The sequence below is a fragment of the Siphateles boraxobius genome, unplaced genomic scaffold (assembly GCF_051911475.1).
Source record: "Siphateles boraxobius isolate OS27281-9 unplaced genomic scaffold, OSU_SipBor_1 8, whole genome shotgun sequence".
NCBI classification, from domain to species: Eukaryota; Metazoa; Chordata; class Actinopteri; order Cypriniformes; family Leuciscidae; genus Siphateles; species Siphateles boraxobius.
In genome coordinates, this window is record NW_027509208.1 from 17,298,803 (window position 1) to 17,318,794 (window position 19,992).

The following is a 19,992-nucleotide window of genomic DNA, read 5'->3' on the forward strand; positions in this document are numbered from 1 at the left end:
TTTATCTTCCGCGCCAATATTTTAACTACTACTTCAACGTTTCAACGTATTTCTTAAGAATATGAATAATATTGACCATGCTTTTGAAGCGTTCTAGGGTTAACCATAATACAGTTTCAGGAAACAGTCGTGACTATAGTTGATTTCTTCAACGATGCGTTGTACTGCGGTAGTTAAGCAGCGAATAAGTGTTGTACAGGAAACACACCCCTGGTTGTTTAAGGAAAACATCCCAAATTTCCGATTTCCTGAAAGTTGGTAACATCATCCCTATACTTATATCTGACTAAAGCCATGACTAGATCATCGGTTGATGACAGCTAATAATCTGAAAGCAGCTACGCAGTGGCCATTGGAGAGTTGCGAGTTCTATTTTAACCTTCTGAGTCACCTCATCATGCAGAGTATTGATTTTAATTCCATCCTCTTCTCAGTTAGGGGCTGCCAAGTGCACTACGCCCTTTTCACTCTCAATCATTGTAAACGGGACCAGGCAACATCTGGCTCCACACTGATTCAAAACATTCGTATGTGGACTCAAACATGATATCATGGTCATTCCAAGGAATTTTGATGAAATGAAATATTCACAACTCTGTTTAGGAAGAAGCTTTTACTGCAGTGAAGCAATGCAACCTCTTTGACCAATCTCCATTTGGCAGCTCATTGCAATAGATTATGGGTGTCTATACAGTTTGAAATGCTGGGAATGTGAAAATAAAGACTTGCATTTGTTTAAGTTGAATTACTCTTCTCTTTTCTACTGTAGTCCGACCTGATGTGTTAATGTTGGTTATTCCTTATTCACTGGCAACAGCAAAGCTGTTAGTACAATACAAAGGTAGTGTTATCATTAAAAGTAGGCTTTATCATTTCCCCTGTCTTCCTCTTTCTAGCTTTTTCTCCCTCTAATCGGGAAGATGGAGCATTTTATTGTTGACTGCACTATTTTATAATCTTTTATTAAATCGGTTTTAACATTTGCCATGATTTGCTGGTTTTCTGAAGTAAATGTTAAAAGTAGATCCCAGTAGACCAGGCTCATGTGTTGCATGTGAAACACATCTAGGTCTGTCTGTTCTCTATGAGGAGAATTTGGGATAACTGTATCAATAATAATAAAAACTGCACAAAAAACATTTTTAAGCAGTATATCTTTGTCTTCTCCAGTAAAATTATTATATAATATATAATATACACTCCTAGTTACATTTTTGGAGTCATTAAATTGATCAGAGGTGATAGTGTAACTTTTAAATTGTTACTTCAAAAAAAAACGATTTCAAATAAATGTTATTCTTTTTAACTCTCGTTAAAGATTCCTTAAAAAAAGTAAAAGATTTACACAAAAAATATTAAATATTAAACATCACAACCATTTTCAACATTGCTAATAATAAGAAATGTAGAGTGATTTCTGAATGATCATTTGACACTGAAGACTGGAGTAATGATGCTGAAATTCAGCATTGCTTTACAGGAATAAATTGCATTTAAATTTAAATTAATAAAAAGTAAAAAAAATAAAAAAATACCTGAAATCATTCTTAACATCACACGCTTTCATGCAGACCAGGACAATTAATCTTGCTTTCAACGGCGTATATATAGCCTATTTTTAATGGCAAAAAAAAAAAAAAAAAAGATACATCAAAAATACTGGATAAACCATGGATAAACCATGGATATTTCCACAGTGAGTAAAATGTTTCTCGTTACGCAAAGCTCTGAAAATCTGAAAGATTGTACTTTGTGAACGCAATCTCTTTAAAATGATTTTTTTTTTAAATCGTATTCAGTCATTACAAACAGCCGGAAAAGCCTCTGTGCTGGTATTATGTTTTGTCTATGTTTTGTATTTGGATATCTCTTTTCAGATGATGAAATATGTACTACAATTACTATTATCTTTTCTCCCTTTATCTTGCTCTCTCTTTGTGGTTTGGTGGAGAATTTAGTTGGTCTAAATTCATTTTGTTGCAAGAATCTCATCACCAGTTTTTTTTTTCCCGCAGCAGAGTCAATGTCCTGTTTTCAGTTAATTTCACTCTCACTCACTTTTTCCTATTTCTGCTCTATTTTAGAGCATCTCTCTCTCTCTCTCTCTCTCTCTCTCTCTCTCTCTCTCTCTCTCTCTCTCTCTCTCTCTCTCTCTCTCTCTCTCTCTCTCCTATCTCCACTTGCCTTCTCATTTGGTGGTGGGATGTTTATTTCATTGCCTCTGTTTTTTTAATGCGGATGTTTTCAACCAAGATTTTAATCCAGCGCACCCTTCCCCCTCTCCACCATCTAACCATATAGCAGCCCATCCTCCCACTGTCTTCCCCCCCATCCCTCCCTAAACGTATAAGAGATAAGGAATAAAATCAGGCCATCATATATTAAAAGGACCAGAGAAGGTTCTATATGCTGTGACAGATATACACCAGGCCAGACCACATTCAAAAAACAGCTTAAGCTCAGAAAGGCAGTAAAAAAATCAATATTATCACAATCCTAAAATTCGATCACCCAGGCAATACACGTCGCACTTCATGTGATTCTGACCTGTCAACTCTCCTTGAGCTAAAGAACTTGGCAGGAATAAACAAACAGGATTCATTCTCAAGGGTAATGATCTTATTTGGCACCTTCATACTGATCATTTCAAGACAAATATGAATGTTGCTCCAGAAGACTCAATGGGACAAAATTGGTGTAGAAACAATTTTCACTCAGAAATTGTGAGTGAATTTCACAATTAAGGCAAGACAAGGTGAATAGGGTAAAACTAATAAGTAATATATATCACCATAATTTACCAGTTGATTGATTACATTGATAATTGCAAAACAAAAAAAAAATTATTTCAAGCTTTCTGAAATGTTGTTTAAATATGCAAATGAGGCGTTATCTAATTAAATATGCACTCATTTGCATACATTTCTAGAACACAAATCGGAACAATGGAGGAAGTCAGGTTAATTCCTGTTTAATTTATTTTTGTTGAATATACAGTCAGAATTATTTGCCCCCTTTCAAAGATGGCTGTAAAAAATAAATCTGCATGTTTAATCCTTTTGATATTTTATTGAAATCAATAGCAAAAATCTAACCTGGCAATCTGACCATAGAACCTGTTCCGTTTGAAGTTCCTGTAGTGTCAGTTACTTTTCAAAAGTTCTATGGACAGATGAAACGAAACAAAAAGAGATTTTTGGCAGCAAACACTTCTCAGTTAGGGATAAAAAAGTACCTCATGCGTAAAATGAAATACTCTGCTGTATGTTTAATGCTGTGGGCCTAATTTTCTGCCTGAGGTCCTGGACATCTTGTTCAGATACATGGCATCATGGTTTCGATCAAATACCAACAGATAAAAAATCTAAACCTGACAGCCTGTGCTAGAAATCTTTTAATCGGCCATGTTTGGATCTTCCAACAAGACAGTGATCCAAAAACAAACATCAAAACAAAAGCAGGTCACTGAGCAGAAAACCATCTGCAATGGCCATCCCAGTCCCCAGACCTGAACCCTATAAAAAATGAGTGGGCTGAACTGAAGAGAAGAGGCACTAACATGGATCTGGGAATCTGAAGGATCTGGAGAGATTCTGTATGGAGGAATGGTCTCTGATCTCTTGTCAGGTGTTCTCCAAACTCATCAGGCTTTATAGGAGAAAACTCAGAGCTGCTATCTTGTCAAAAGGATATTGGAAAAAGTTTAATAAAAGGGGGCAAATAATTGTTCCCAATGTGTTTTGGAGAAAAACATGTATTTCATAATGTGATTTTCCCCCCACTGTCAATTATTTCACTTCTATAAAAGGTTAGATTTTTGCAATTTATTTTAATAAAATATCAAAAGGATAAACAATGCAGATTTATTTTTTACAGCCATCTTTGATCATATTTACCAAGGGGGCAAATAATTCTGACCAGCACTGTGTATATATATATATATATATATATATATATATATATATATATACGTCCGATGCATGCATCTTTAGTGTCAAATTCACGTCAGACGTGATATGAGACGGACGAGTGAAGCCAAATGACGTCTTAACCTTCCCACTCTCTTCCTCTGTGCTTTATTACAGTGCAACGCACCAAAGGACACGTATTGATTTGGCATCTTGAGGTGAATTTTTTCAGTGCGCCCATTCATTTGTGAGCAAAGCGGATTATTTTACCCCTTGTCCAGCTAGAAGGTTGTTTAAATGCGTGTGCATGCGAGCTAACCTACCTGGGGTTGAGAGCTCATTTGTCATAGTAAATCAGTCTGTGAAGGCGTGGAGAGCTTTGAACAGTGGTCAAGGAGGAGTTCAGAGGCTTCTCTATGATAGATGGGTGAAATGAACAACAGGAAACAGGATGGCACACACTACCACACATACGCTTGGCTTTTTATGCCACTCTTGGTGTGTTTTTAGCTCTGGATGGGAAGTTGAAGGTTACATGTGTTATGCACTGATCTGTTATGTTGCCTGGACTACTTTTGACTTGTTTTCAGGTTGTATGTGTGCAGGGTGGTGGAACTATAGGGATGATATTATGGAGAGGTGGTTGACAGCTAAGGGGCTCTCTGACTTACTGAAGAGAGATGAAAGAGGGGACAAACCTATCAGCAACTCAGCACAGGAGTACAACGCTGGACACACACACACACACACACACACACACACACACACACACACACACACACACACACACACACACACACACACACTGAAAAGTGTCAGGGATACATGGGTCAATGGCATAAAGTAAAGGAAAAGGCCGTAGTTTATAACAAGTTCCTTTTTCTTGTACTGTGTTCATGTTGGTTTCGTATGGTTTAAAAAAAAATAGATCACAATTCAAGAAGTTCGAATAAAATTACTGGTATAAAAAATGTCAGGTATAACCATAAAGTAAAAAAGATAATGACATATGTTCCATACATCTTGAATATGTGTGAACGTACACATCAAAATCATACTTTAAAAAAGAAAACGCTTTTTTTTTACAGACACCATTAATTAATTCAAAAATATTATGCTTTGAGAGGAGTCATATCACATGATGTTTTACAATGTAAACTAAGCTTGCCTTATAAAATTGTTATAATAATAATAATACTTAATGAAATGTGTGTTTATACTACTTATAATAAGATAATTATATTTTAATTAATATTATAATAAATATAAAATAAAATGAATACATATATAAAAAATATATTATACAATGAACAAATAATATAAATTATGATTATGCCAAACTACTCTTTTATTTTCAAGAATTTCATACTTTTAATGAAGCTTTTTATTTTTTTTAATGTATTTTTAGTGCTTTCAATTTTTTTTAGATTTGGATAAAAGACAAATTGTGCCATGTCGTTTAAAATTGAGTCCAAGCAAACTGACACACATATGAAACAAGCCTCTCGCATGAACATACACAACTGTGTATCCACAGAACTGCATCAGTACACATGGGGAATAAATTATAATTCCTTCCAGCATAAAGTTTAATCACTTCAGCGCTAGAAATACATGGCAGTGGAGATGTTCTGTATGTAGAGGAGCAGAAGAATCTGTTTTAACAGCACCAATCTACACTGATATGCTATTTCTTTTCTTTAAGTGACATTACTTAATGGGGGGAATACCCGAGAGACTCTTCATCTCCTACTAAATACAGACGTTATACAGACGTTTCCTATGCTAGGCTGACATGTTGCATTGCCTCAGCTACAAAGCGCACCTTAACTCACTGCTTTACATGAGTTCACCTCTTTTATGACGATACTGTCAACTACTTCTAAAATTCCATGTCTTTGACAGTATGATGAATAGACTATGAGACATATCTTTTCATAATCTTCACAACTTGTAAGGGTCTCTATTGTAAGAAAACGTGTCTTAGATCAAGTCTCACTTTGCCAAGGGATAGCACTGGAAACAAAATGTCAGCGCTGAATAAACAATGTAATTTGTGCAATGTGATTGGAGCGAATGTTCCATTATGTATCCAGAGCAAAATAAATAAATAAATAAATAAATAATAGTGTAAAATCTAAATAATTCTAACATTTGGTAGCTCCAAGTTCTATTATAAACAGCATAATTTTAGTGTTATGGGTTCATGACACCCACTGGAGACACATGAGATTAACAAGCATGTGATATGCCACAGGAGTGAGTGGGTGAGAAGAATACTGTATTATGTAGGAGAAGGATAATTCTGGAAGAGTAAAAATCGAAATCAAAGTTTCCAGCCTCTACATCTAGCGGCATACAAGAAGAATCTCCTTCTTGCTTCAACTTACAGTTCAAATGGCTTTATTAAAACTCATACAGCTGCCAGTTATTGGTAGACTTTTCTTCAGTATTTGATTCAGCCAAAGAACAAAACTTGTGAAGGCAATGCGTTCCGGGTTCAAAAGCACGTCTACAGTCTCATTGCACCAGAATAATTTATTACTGTACAGTACATACATAGCATTGGCACACTTGGTAAATAATGTATAATTCATGATTCTGTACAATAATACACTATTAAAGGACAAGTTTGGTATTTTACACTTAAAGCCCTGTTTTAAGATAATTTCTGATGAAATAGAACGGTTAAGATTGAAATTTGGACAAATGCTGCTGTCCCGAGAATTTTAGGTTTCTGTGTTAGCTTTGTAATGTGGTCTGTGAAGGTTAGCTGGTCATCAAAGATTACTCCAAGATTTCTGACCGACCTTGATGGGGTGATTGAGGAAGAATCTAGCTGGATAGTGAAGTTGTGCTGTAGAGACGGATTGGCAGGGAGAACGAGAAGCTCAGTCTTTGCCAGGTTGAGCTGCAGGTGATGTTCCTTCATCCATGCCGAAATGTCCGCCAGACAGCTTGAGATACGTGCAGCTACTGTGGGATCATCTGGTTGAAATGAGAGGTAGAGCTCGGTATCATCAGCCATTTTACCATTCGTTGTAAAACTGTGGACCAATTTTTCCAAACGCCTCACAACCGGACATTCTTCCGTTGAGAGCTTGAATAGACACTCCAGCCCAGTTGGTGGCGATAACGCACCTTTGCCAATGTTTGGATAGCGTAGCCTATGATACAGCGACTGCATAAGACAACAAAAAGAATACAAACAACCCCATTTCCATTTCCGTCAGCGGAGTAATAACGTACCTCACAGAACATCCAATACAAGTCAATGGAGTTGGACAAAAACTACGATAAAACCTGTTGGAAAGCATCTTTTGCAGCGATTTTTGCGTGAGCTTATCAGTGAACACCCCAGACCACTCGGTGAGTTTCACGTCTTTGTAAACTAAACTTTAATGCATTTTATGAATGATTGTTCCAGTGCCTCTATGAACCATTGTGGAGGTGGGTGTAGTGCTAACACAGAAACCTAAAATTCTCGGGACAGCAGCATTTGTCCAAATTTCAATCTTAACCGTTCTATTTCATCAGAAACAATCTTAAAACAGGGCTTTAAGTGTAAAATACCAAACTGGTCCTATAAGATAAGTTAAACGGGCTGTGGGAATATGTTTTTGCTGTTCATCCTCTTTTGATTCTAAATGTTTATAAATCTAAACTCATTTGTGACACTGACCATGTGAATTCCTTTGTCAAAAGGTAACAAAATTGTGCTTTATGTTATTATTTTGTATTTGTTATTAAAATATCAGGAGAGCTTTTAACTATTGCGGAAATAAGAGTGCCATCCATGTTAGATGTATGAGAAACATTCATGCATTTAAGGGTTAAACTGTTAACCTGAAAAACACTGTTTAATTAGAAAAGATTGCACAAAAGACTGTATATTTGAGGTATGATTTGAAGTACCACCAAAAACATATCAAATGAGTCCATTCTGTTCGATGAGCACAGTTACCTTGTCATTTCTGCACTGGGAACTCTTACACTATACGTGCAGTGACATGAACTGTAAGTCAGGGGTCTGTGTGAGAAAACACACGTTTAGCTCACTTGACCTTATGAGTCGCAGTCTGAGGTCAGTTACACATCACTAGAGGTCACAGACAGAAATACCCCCTAAGACAACTAGCACTGAGCCAATATTTAACTGAGATCCCAAACACACAAAGATGTGAGGTGTCATCCAACTCTGATTCAGTTTTATTTGGCATGTGTAATATAGAACAAATCCAGCCTGAGCAAATGCAAACAAAATTTCACAGCAGCGGACAGTATCAAAATGCAGACACATAACCTTAAATAAAGATTATCTTTTTATCCAGGGATGCAAAAAACATAATAAAAAAAAACGTATTTGGAGAGTAACAGATGAGGATATTTAATGATACTCACCACTGCTTCTCCACATCTGGTTTCCATAATAAAGCTCAAAAGTGGTGGGTAAAATACCTGCAAGAAATAAAGCAATGAAAACATGTTATAATAATAATAATAATAATAATAATAATAATAATAATAATAATAATAATAATAATAATAATAATAATAATGATAATAATAAAGTGTTATCATGAACCAACTATGGAGGTCGGTTCACCTCTGATTGTTCTAATACACATTAATTATTATTTTTCTTAATCTGGAACTGTACATGCTCATGAAGCCATTTTAGGTGGCTAGCCAGGTATGTTCCAGGTATGTTTCAGTTTAGTTTGTGCCAACCCTGGGTTTTAGGCACCATGAAAGTAGTTTGGTTATGTTCTGGGTTAGAGATCTCAAGCCAAAATTGGACCAATAAGCTGTGAGCAATACAATTTCTGACAATAAAGTCACTCCCAGTTTCTCTTGCTCACTATATAAAGGTCACTACATAACAGATTTTTAAAGACAAAATCGCCTGGCTTTTAGTAACGATTATTTATTATAAATAAAGGATTTTAGTTTAACAATAACTATTAAGCCTTTAGATTAAATTAATATAAATGTATACGATAATATGTAATATAAATAAGATTTGGAATCGATAGATAAAGATTTAAAAATGACTACATGGGAGCTTACATGTTCGAGTCTCTTATAGCAAGACATTTATATACATAATTTTCTTAATCTTCGGGCAGAAGAGAAAATTTAATCGCGAGAAGTGAATCATAATTTCTATATGTTTCAAAGCATGCAATTGGCTGTTAGCTACCGATGTCACTTCCATGTGCACACACTCCATACTCAGGATCAAAGCCTGAGTGGGCAGAGAAAGTTGATGATCATCATCATTGTACCAACAAAGCTTGATCGGATGGTTTTGGTTTTGTCAACTTGAAACTAATCCCATAACCCTGAGTTTGTTCAACAACAATGGTTGGTACAGGCCCCAAATATAAAAATCCAAGATTTCTGGATTCTGTTTCACCAGAGTTGGTTTATGAGCGGGTTAGTTCAGGGTAGATGCATATTGAGAAACATAAAAAAAATATATATATATTTTTTTTTTGTGTGTGTGTGCATACATGCACTAGAGTCAGGTCTTCCCTTCTTACTAGTAATGAAGTTTTGGATTTAAAGTTGAGAAACTGATCCTACACCAGCAGTTAAAGGCAGTGATATCCCACAGCTGCTACTGGGATTCCTTATTTCATACTCCATATACGAAGACGCTTTCCCCTGCCTCCCACAATCCATGAGTGTTACATAAAAAGCCTGTCAAGTCACCTATTACTCCAACCTTTGAGAATCTCTCCTGGCCTTTCATTAGAATGCAATATCAGCTCTGATCACACCCATTCGGGAGTGAGATTTCATTATTAAAGCAAAGCCAGCAGTCATGAGACAAGAGGAAGGTATGGCAAGGTAGATGAGTCATTAAGAATGAAACGGCAGGTGTGGACATCATCTCATTGGTCAGCCAAACACTTCTCGACAGGTCACAGCGAGTTCTTTAGCCATCAAAGAGGAATGTTATGACCTAGGTTGACCACTATTATCATTCACACTGCATTACGACCTCCATTTGGTGCAGCAAAGTCATATTACAAACACATTCTCACATTTCTCGGGATGAAAAGCGGAGAAATCAAACCAGAGTCCTGACGTTTACAGAACGAACGAGCCCACAAAAGGAAGAAATTGCCTTTTCATCACGACACAGTCCAAATCATGTGAAAATAATCATGCAACCATTTCATAGCATGAAGTGCGCTCATTAACCAGGAGAGCGACAAGGAAGAGGAAGGAAAAGAGGGAGGGAGGAGGAGAGAGAAGGAAAGAGAACTGGGTCAGAGAAGGCAGAATGCAAGCTGCTCGCTTTATAATTAACTCTTCCGCATTGTTTCTATAACAACTAATGAGTAAATACAATTGCAACGTTGAGGTGCATGAGGGTTAGTGCTAACAGATATAGGTTAATCTCCCTGGGCCACAACCATCAGCTGGGTGAAACCTACAGACAGCAGGAGGCTCCTGCTCCAAAGGACACCACACCACGTGTGATATTATGTGAAAAAAACTCGGGTCTTTAGTGGATTTTAAGCTATTTAAAATGTGGGTTACAAGAATGGGGGCACACATATCTAAACTATATTGAACCATAAAATAAATTAAATTAAATTAAATTAAATTAAATTAAATTAAATTAAATTAAATTAAATTAAATTAAATTAAAAATCAAATAACATTTACAAACACAATATAAAGGCATTGATCCATTTAGCCCAACTTACTTCTTGTCATGTTTATGCAAAATATAATGTAAAACAATATTTTATTTGAAAAGTTAAACTCAACAACCAGTCATTTTCTTCCTCCTATATTTTCAGAACTAAAGATAAATTAAGAGGAAATAATAATGTACAATTATATGAGACTTTTTGAAATATACATACCATTCAAAACGTTTGGGTCGGTCAGATTAGTAAATGTTTTTGAAAGAATTATATTATGCTTTTCAACACTACATCTATTTGATTATAAATAAGTAAAGTAAAACCTGTTAATCTGTTATTTCAATTTGAAATAACTCTTTTCTATTTTAATATATTTTAAATGTAATTTATTCCTGTGATGGCAAAGCTGAATTTTCAGCATCAATACTCCAGTCTTCAGTGTCACATGATCCTTCAGAAATCATTGGAATTTGTTGCTCAAGACATATTCCTTATTATTATGAATGGTTAATATTTTTGTGGAAACCTTGGTAATTTTTTTTCCTCAGGATTCTGTGAGGAATAGAAATTTCATAAATGCACATAGCCTAATTATTATCAAAACATCCTTGTGAGAGGGGTCATAATCATCTTTCTACAGCACAAATCCATCTTTTACACTTTTCCATGTTCCTGGCATGTGCACAGGCATGACAAATTAAATATTAAGAGATTATTCATTCCAGCTCTGGCAGAACATGAAATTAATAAATCATCAATTACAAGCCAAAGGGATTGTGTTTTCACGAAACCCTCTTATCTTATACGAGTAGCACTGAAGAGGAATATCAATTTGTGCCAAATTACAACACAATATCAAAGACATCACCAAGTGGTCCCATAGTTGGGGCCATTTTCCAAGGTTTTCGAGATTGACTTTTAATAGCCATCTGAAGTGTGAATAATGAATGGTGATTATCACCATGTGAATCTATTTAAGCACCAGAGGGGAGAAAAACAGACATTACGGATCCTGGACAGGCTTTTGTTGTCCTATCGCTCAAATTCCTCTTCTCCAAGAAACTACCGGTAAAATTCCCGCCCCTTCTTCTACATCGCTCCACCCCATCACTCTCCATGCCCCCTTTTACTTTCTTTTCTTCAAGGACATGAGAGGGAAGGCCAGGCCCCCTGCTCGGCCTTAATTGCCCATGATGAGTGCTCCACACATGAGTAGACAGACATCAGACTCCTGCTGACAGGGACCATGCCAGGAGCCTCACACACACACACACACACACACACACATACACACGTTGGCTAGTCCGGGGTCCTGGCCCGCTCTCACACCTCATCCGGTGTCTCGTCTCACCTTCACCTGTCCCCATTTCACACAAAATGAGATACAGTGTGCACACATGTTTTTGTCACATACAGACAAAAAGGCCACACAGACACAAAACTGAAGGTTAGATGGGCCTAAAAGCCTTCAATTAGTGACAGACATGAATAAAAACAAAGTCCTGGTGTTAATATAGTGTGAACATTGATATAAATATGGAGAGAAAGCATTAGAGTCAAGTACACGGTTCTCATTCTGATTCACAAGCAATTTTATCCATACTGCAATAAATTAAAATATACCATCACTGTAAGTGATGTCTTACATTTTAAGGGTCTTTGTGAACCTTTTTGAATGATCACTGTAAAGAAATTACTGTAAGATTTACAGCAACTTACCGGCAATTTTGGTTGCCAGTAAGCCTGTACATTTATAAGATTACCGTAAATGATCAACTACAAATAAACTGTAAAAATACAGAACACCTGTAAAAGCAGCAAAACAAGAGCAGCTGTGAATTTACAGTTATTTACTGTAATCTTTACAGTATGAAGTAAAAGCTGTGTAAACTCAATTTGAGGAAACCGATTGTCTTAAATTGGTCAATTGCCACTCTTTGAGAATTAACAGAGGTTTAGATGTTGATGATTTGTTTATTTTGTAGTCACCATAATGGTAAAGTGTTGGCTTTATTTGGACTCTAGCCCTTGACATTTGAACATTATTTTTTCTCTGGCTGCTTTACTGTGTTTATAAGGCACAATAGTTATAGCAACAACAAAAAAGCAACAATCAACAATCAACAGACATCAACAATCAGCATATGAATCTCAACATTGGTGACACTCAAAAGAAAAGCTTCATGTCGCAATGCATGCTGGGTACCACCATAGTACAGAACTCCCAGAATGCATGCATGCATAAATTATGCAACTGCATTGTCCTATTTTCTTTTATTCGTACCATGTGCTTTTATTTTTGTTGTTTTTGATGTGACTTTTTAGTAGCTTGATTTGTGATGTTCAGAGTTGATCGGTTTATCTGAATATTTTGTTTGTCACCATTGTTGAGGTTCAAATGCTGATTCTTGATATATGTGTGTGTTCCAGTAACTTGAAAGGTGTGTTGAATCATATTTTAAACCCATATTACCTGATAATATCACAAGTGAACATCATGCTGTAGAATCACAATGACTATTACAATCAATAAGGTGAAATCTATAACAACCTCACCTTCATTATCAGAGATTAGACTCTGGTCAAGATCAGCGGATCAGGCCACTAGATGTTGACAAGGCCAACATCAATGCACAACTATCAACACCTAATCATATTTTTCCTTGGTTTTTATTGCCATAACAAATGTGTCTTATAAAGACATGGTCATAGAAGCCAGAGAAAAAATAATGTTAAATAAATCAAGAGTCAAGAGCCCAACTAAACTCTAATCACGATCATGGTAACTTCAAATGAAATATTTTCAATAATCATCAACATCTAAACCTTTGCTATTTCACATTTAGTCTGATTATGACAGACATAAAGTAAATCTGGTTAGTAATAAGTGAAGCTGGTAATGCAGTTTGTGGATTGTATAATCCTCTGCTGAGCTCTTGAGAGATTTAATGTCTTATTTTATCTTCAGTTGATTTCATCTAAGGCTGTGGCACGAAATCAGTTGTTTACAGTAAAACCTCACAGTTAAATTTACTAAACAAAAAAGTAAAATTATGTGAATTACTCTGTGATTTTATGTGTTTTTGCACATAATGATATAGTGGAGATCCGGTAGTGTTTAATGTTCTGGGATTTAAAGCGTTTCTGTTGAGTTTTGTGGGCCACCATTGTGCTGAAGAGTAGAGCCTGTGCTTCAGTTCAGGAAGAGCAGAGAAACACTGATGATATGCTGCTTGTTGCTTTATTTAAAGGCAGTGACTGTGTAGTTGCTGATGCATTGATGGTCTTTTTGTTAAGTTCTTCATCTCATTCATGTGTGCTGTTGTTAACTAGAAGGATTTAGTTAAACGGATGTTTCTAGTTAACTCATTTAAGTATTTTTCTTAGTGGACTCAAATGAAATAAGCCCACAGTATAACTATTTAATGGCAATAGACCAGTCAATTTCCTCAAATGAAACAAGTTATCTCAGGTTTTAATTCAGTGCATTACTAATAACAGTAACATACTGTAAAGATTACAGTAAAAAACAGTAAATTCACAGATGCTCTTGTTTTGCTGCTTTTACATGTGTGCTGTATAATTTTACAGTATAATTGTAGTTTATGATTTACAGTACTCTTGTAAATTTGCAGGCTTACCAAAATTGTCAGTAAGTTACAGTGTACATTAAAAGGATATGCTTATAAGAGTCGTAAAAAGTTCATAAAACTGGTTGCACTGAATGAGGATCAACTAAAGAATTCCGGTTCATATAAAACTATTATGATTAAATGATTTAATCGTTAAAAATGACCCAACATTTAGGTTTGTCCATATTTGACCCAAAAATTGGGTTAAACAACCTAGCATTTTTTAGAGTGTCATGTGTTCGTAAAACAGACTACACTGGTTCCGCTGAATGTTTTTTATTCATTAAAAAGAACTGGTTCATGTGAGTAATTTGTTTGTGAGTCAGACTGCACTGTTGCCCTGAATGTTTTTGATCCATTAAAAATAACCGTCTCATAAGACTTGTTGTTTTTTATGAAACGGACTACACTGGTTGCGATGAATGTTGTTGATTCACTAAAGAGAACCGGTTGATATGAGTCATTTGTTTCTAACTGCATGGTTTCGTTGTATGTTTTTGATTCATTACAGAGTACCGATTCATAAGATTAATTTGTTTGTGAATCAGACTGCACTGGTTGTATTGTGTGTTTTTGATCAACTAAAGAGAACCAGTTCATAAAATGTATTTGTTCATAAAACGGACTACACTGATTGCGCTGAATGTTTTTGATTAATTAAAAAGAACCGGCTCATAAGAGTCATTGGTTTATGAAACGGACTACACTGGTTGCACTGAATGTTGTTGATTCACTAAAGAGAACCGGTTCATATGAGTCATTTGTTTGTAAATCAGACTGAACTTTTTGATCTATTAAAGAGAACCAGTTTATAAGATTTATTTGTTCTTAAAAATGACTACACAGGTTGCGCTAAATGTTTTTGATTCATTAGAAAGAACCGGTTCATAAGAGTAATTTGTTGATTAAATGGACTATACTGTTTGTGCTGAATATTTCTGATTCACTAAAGTTAACTGGATCATAATAGCAATTTGTTTCCGAGTCAGACTGCAGTGGTGGCACTGTATTATTTTATTTTTTTATTCATTAAAAACAAACTGGTTCATAAGAGTAATTTGTTTCAGAATCATACTAAACTGGTCACACTGTAGGTTTATGATTACCTAAAAAGAACAAGAGTCATTTGCAGTCTGAGAAAGAAAACTTAATGAAAAGATTACCTTTCTTGTATTTATATCATACTATACACACCATTTTAATATCATTACATTACATTTGAACTACAAAATATTTTACTTTGGGGCAGATTCAGTAGTGATAGAGTAAATTCAACAGTGGGGGTGTGCAGTATACACTGGCATATTGTATTGACCAAATGATTTTAAGGATCAATATTGTGTTCTTTCAAAACATATCGCAGTATGAGAAAATCTGTATCAATGAATCAATGAATGCTAACTGATCCAGTAGAGGAGTTTTTAATCTCTGATGCCAGGGCAACTGGTGAAGTCAGAGCAGTTCTAAGCGCTGCATCCACAGCTAACGCAACTACAGAGATGAGAGGAAATACTATTATCCATATTTCTCGCATACTTGAAATATATCCTGGGTCTTTGCCAGGGGCGGTTTTTATCCGAGTTCTTATCACTTGAAAAATCTGCTCAGAGCCAAAAACATTCACATACATGTATCCAGTTTGTAAAAGGGATTACTTAGAACGCTTTGGAGAACAGCAACTCTCAGGATTGCTTTGACACTGGATGCCGGCCAAGGGGAAAAAAGGCCGAGGGTGGAGGGATAGATAGAAAGAGAGAGAGAAAACGCACTAAAACTTTCATGATGCCTGACAGTGTGAGGCAGTTTCCAAAACTGTTACTGCACAAACTGATTACAAAGTAATGATTACTTGTCTGTGAAATCTAATTGAAATAATTGCAGCTAATTAGCTCAAAAGACTGGCAGGAGACTGGTGACACGTGGCATTGTATTGTTGTAAAATCATTCTGTAGCCGCATCTCTGAATAAAACTATCGGCGCCTCCGGGATTCATAAAAACACAACAACTAATTTGCCATTTAACTGGCGTAATAACTTGATATGTTTGCAGCCAGCTGAGTGTCACACTTTTTAAGAAAGCTTTTTTTTTAATTTAAGTTATTTTGTTAAATTAGTAATAGCTTTGTGAGCAAGCTCCATTTAATGGCATTTAACAGAGCCAGCGATTTCGCTTAAGAGGCTAAGTAGGTGCAGGCAAATTGCTTTTTTTATAATTTCAGAGGATTTAAACTTAAACAATTGTCCATTCATTTCCTCATAATTTCCATATTCAAAAAAGAAAGAGCCTGAATCCACCAACTTTTCTCTTTAATTAGTTTAGCAGAGGGAAAAAAAAAGCACCATGACCTTTGCGTGACCCGTCCACGTTTATGCATTTAAAGTCAGAGGTCTTCAGAGATGCCCATCAGAGCATTATTAGCATATCATAACTGAATAATCAGGGCGTTTCGGTGAGACTCAACACCGCTCAGAGCCTGACACTGAGAGAATCAAATACTCAAGGTACACTGGCTAAAACTTCTCACGAATGAGAGTTACACTTCATCAAGAATTAATGTTGATCTGCGGCAGGTACTGCATATATTGGGCATTAAAGCTGAAGTCTGTCGTTTCTGCACCACTGGCTTAACCAAACGGAACTAAAAAAAAAAAGAAAGAAAAAAAATGATTTTCCAGATATCCTACTGCCCCATCCTTCACACAAACCCAGTCCATTTTCTTGGCAAAAAGCCAACACATCCCCAAAGTCACACTGCTGGCTAAAAGAACAAGTTTTGATTGTGAATTGGATCAGTGTTTCCCTGTATGTTTTTAGCAAACTAAAGATTAATTAGATTTGTTTAATTTGTCTGTGAATCAGACACGATGAATGTTAACGTGTTCAGTCTGCAAAGAAAACTCAATAGGAGTGTTTTTTCTTACCTCATATATGCTGTTTTTACCGCATTAGATTTAATTCGGGCCGCAAAACAAGGTCAAATATGATTTTTACTATGATTCAACAGTAAATACTGGTATATCATATTGATTGAATGATTTTAAGAATGGATTTTTCAAAGACATACATCCAAATTCACACTATTGGCAAAGAAGTTTACGTGTCGGGATGCTCAAAGAAAAGCATTTTTTTTCAAAGCACCAGTTTCAATACTAACATAATAAGGCTTACATACAGTTGTCTCTGCACATTAAACTGGGGTTGGAGAAAATTTTTGGGCACAAAATGGAAATTATTTAATCAAACTCATGTCAAAACCCCTATGACCTCAAAGACAATCTGAAAGAACCAAGTGTGTAGCACAATGATTCTTAATGCGCCATACATAAATGCTCATGAATGCTAATAAATCTATTTAAAAATGTATAAATAACCAATATTCTTTTTGTGTGTGTGTTTTGTTTTGTTATGTTTTTTTTGATCATTTTTGAAGCTCAACAGCTCAACATTTGCATACATTTTATTAATTTATTTTTGGTAAAAGAGCAATCTGAACATTCCTCTAAACATCTTCTACTGTGTTCTACAGATTATTTAGAAGAAAATGACACATTTAGGTGAACTGACCCATTAAAATTGTAACAAAAAACTTAAAGGAATAGTTTATAGAAAATATAGAAAATTATCCCATACTTTACTCACCCTCAAGCCATCCGGGGTGTGTAAGACTTTCTTCTTTCACACAAATACATTTGAAGTTATATTAAATAATATCCTGGCTCTTCCAATTAAAATTTTTGAGTGAACATCTCAGTTACTGATGTAACCCTAATTTCCTGAAGGAGGGAACGGAGACATTACGACGATACTGACGTATCACCCCAATACGTCAGTATTGACACAACATTGAATGTGACTGACTGAATGTGAATTGTTCCTTTAAAAAACAAGTGTTGATGCTCAAAATCATTACAGCTCATGAATGAACTAACATGTCATTCGATACCTTCAAATATCCGAATATGAATACAATATTCCTATATACAATATAGGAAAGCAGCTAAAATTGTCGACCGCCCGGCATCAATCCGACCTACCCTCGTCCTTGAAGACACACACGGCGCGAGAACAAGTGAGAAGAGTCTCAGTCAGAAGCACAGATTTGTGGATCCATTAATGTAAAGCCAGGCAGGCAGGGCTGTAATTTATGAGCTCTGCAGGCATTGCTTCCTCTGGCTCTCGCTCCTCAGGCTCACTGGCCCACCGCCACAAGACACCCTCCTCTTCCCAAAGGCCCTCAGAAAACAGCTCAACCCCACACATAAAGAAAGACAGACTGCCACATGTCTCCCTCACTTTTCTAGGCCTTTGCAATTGCCAATTTTGGCTTTGCGTGATGCAGTTTTTTAAATTTTTTTGATCTCTGCAATTGCTTTTTTGGTTAATTTTGGGGGTTTTCTAAAGGTGTTGCGATTCATTTGATTTATCATAATGATTTCAAATCAAATCTTACAATATTTTTGAATCGCGATTCATTTGTTCCCTTTCAGTCGATAACGTCGGACGTAGTCGACGCGACTGAAATGGGATCACGCTAGGGAGCCTATCGTCTTCGAGTATTATTGAACGAGCCAATACACATTGGCGTGCGAGATTTGCATCTCACACTCCGCCCCGCAGCGCGGGTATAAATACGGAAGTGGATGCACGCACCATTTGCCTTTCGCTTCGGAGCCGAGCTTCATGTCTGGATCTGAAGAGTGTTGTTGTACAACGAGCGAGTGTGTCGGCGCTTCTTTGGGAAGTCTCTCCTGGTGTCGGTGGTTACAGCGCGAGTGCAGCGGTGATCGCGAGCTTCAAGCTCTCAACTGCTGTTTTCACAGCAACCAAATTTCTGTTTGTGTTTGTTTGTCTGACGGTCGGTTGAGGGCGAGAAAGTGAGTGCTTCACTGGCACAGGGTGCACCATTCCTGTGTCAGTGTTGCCGCGGTCATTCCCCTGTGTGCTCCGGCACTGGTGAGAGGTTTTCACTTCCTAAAAGAGCAACACGGGTGCGTTTGCGTCTTTTTCAAGATGTCATTCCGCCTGTGCGTTTCTGGGTGCGGTCGTTCCCTGTCTCTCTCTGATGGTCACAATTGTTGTATCACGTGTTTGGGCTTACATCACGCTGAGGCAGCTTTTGTGGACAGCTCATGTTTTCACTGTGGGAACATGACTGTCGCAGTGTTGAGGGCGAGACTCGCCTTCGTCCGCGGAGAGCGAGTCCCCATTGCCATGCCCCACCCCCGGGTGCTGCATGGGATGGGTGACCGGAGGGTAGTGTTGGATGTCCCGCCCGGTAACCATTCCCTGTGGGCTCCTCACCCCTCCCTTCCACTGCTACCATTGGAGCCTCCGGTGTTATCTGCTGGTCCATCTGTAATGGGTGGGCCAGCGGTTCCACTCGGGGCTCCCCTGGGGGACAAGATGTCGATTGCAGCATCGGAGGGTGAGCTGATGTCTGGAGATGACGACTCGTCTGCGTTGTCTCCCTCCGGGAGTTCAATGTTGCCCGAGCCGGATCCAGAGTTATCAGCTATGCTGAAACGGGCCGCCGAGGCTGTCGGGCTCGAGTGGAACCCTCCACCGTGTCCTGTTCAGTCTCGGTTGGATGATTGGTATCTCGGGGCGGGCCGTGCTGGTTCTCAGCCCGCCGCCCCAGTGCCCTTCTTTCCCGAAGTGCATGAAGAGCTTACTTGGTCGTGGACGGCACCTTTTACTGCTGAAAACGACTTGAGTAGTTCTTCCTCCCTCACTACCCTTGTCGGAGGAGCGGTGAAGGGTTATGAGGCTATCCCTCCAGTGGA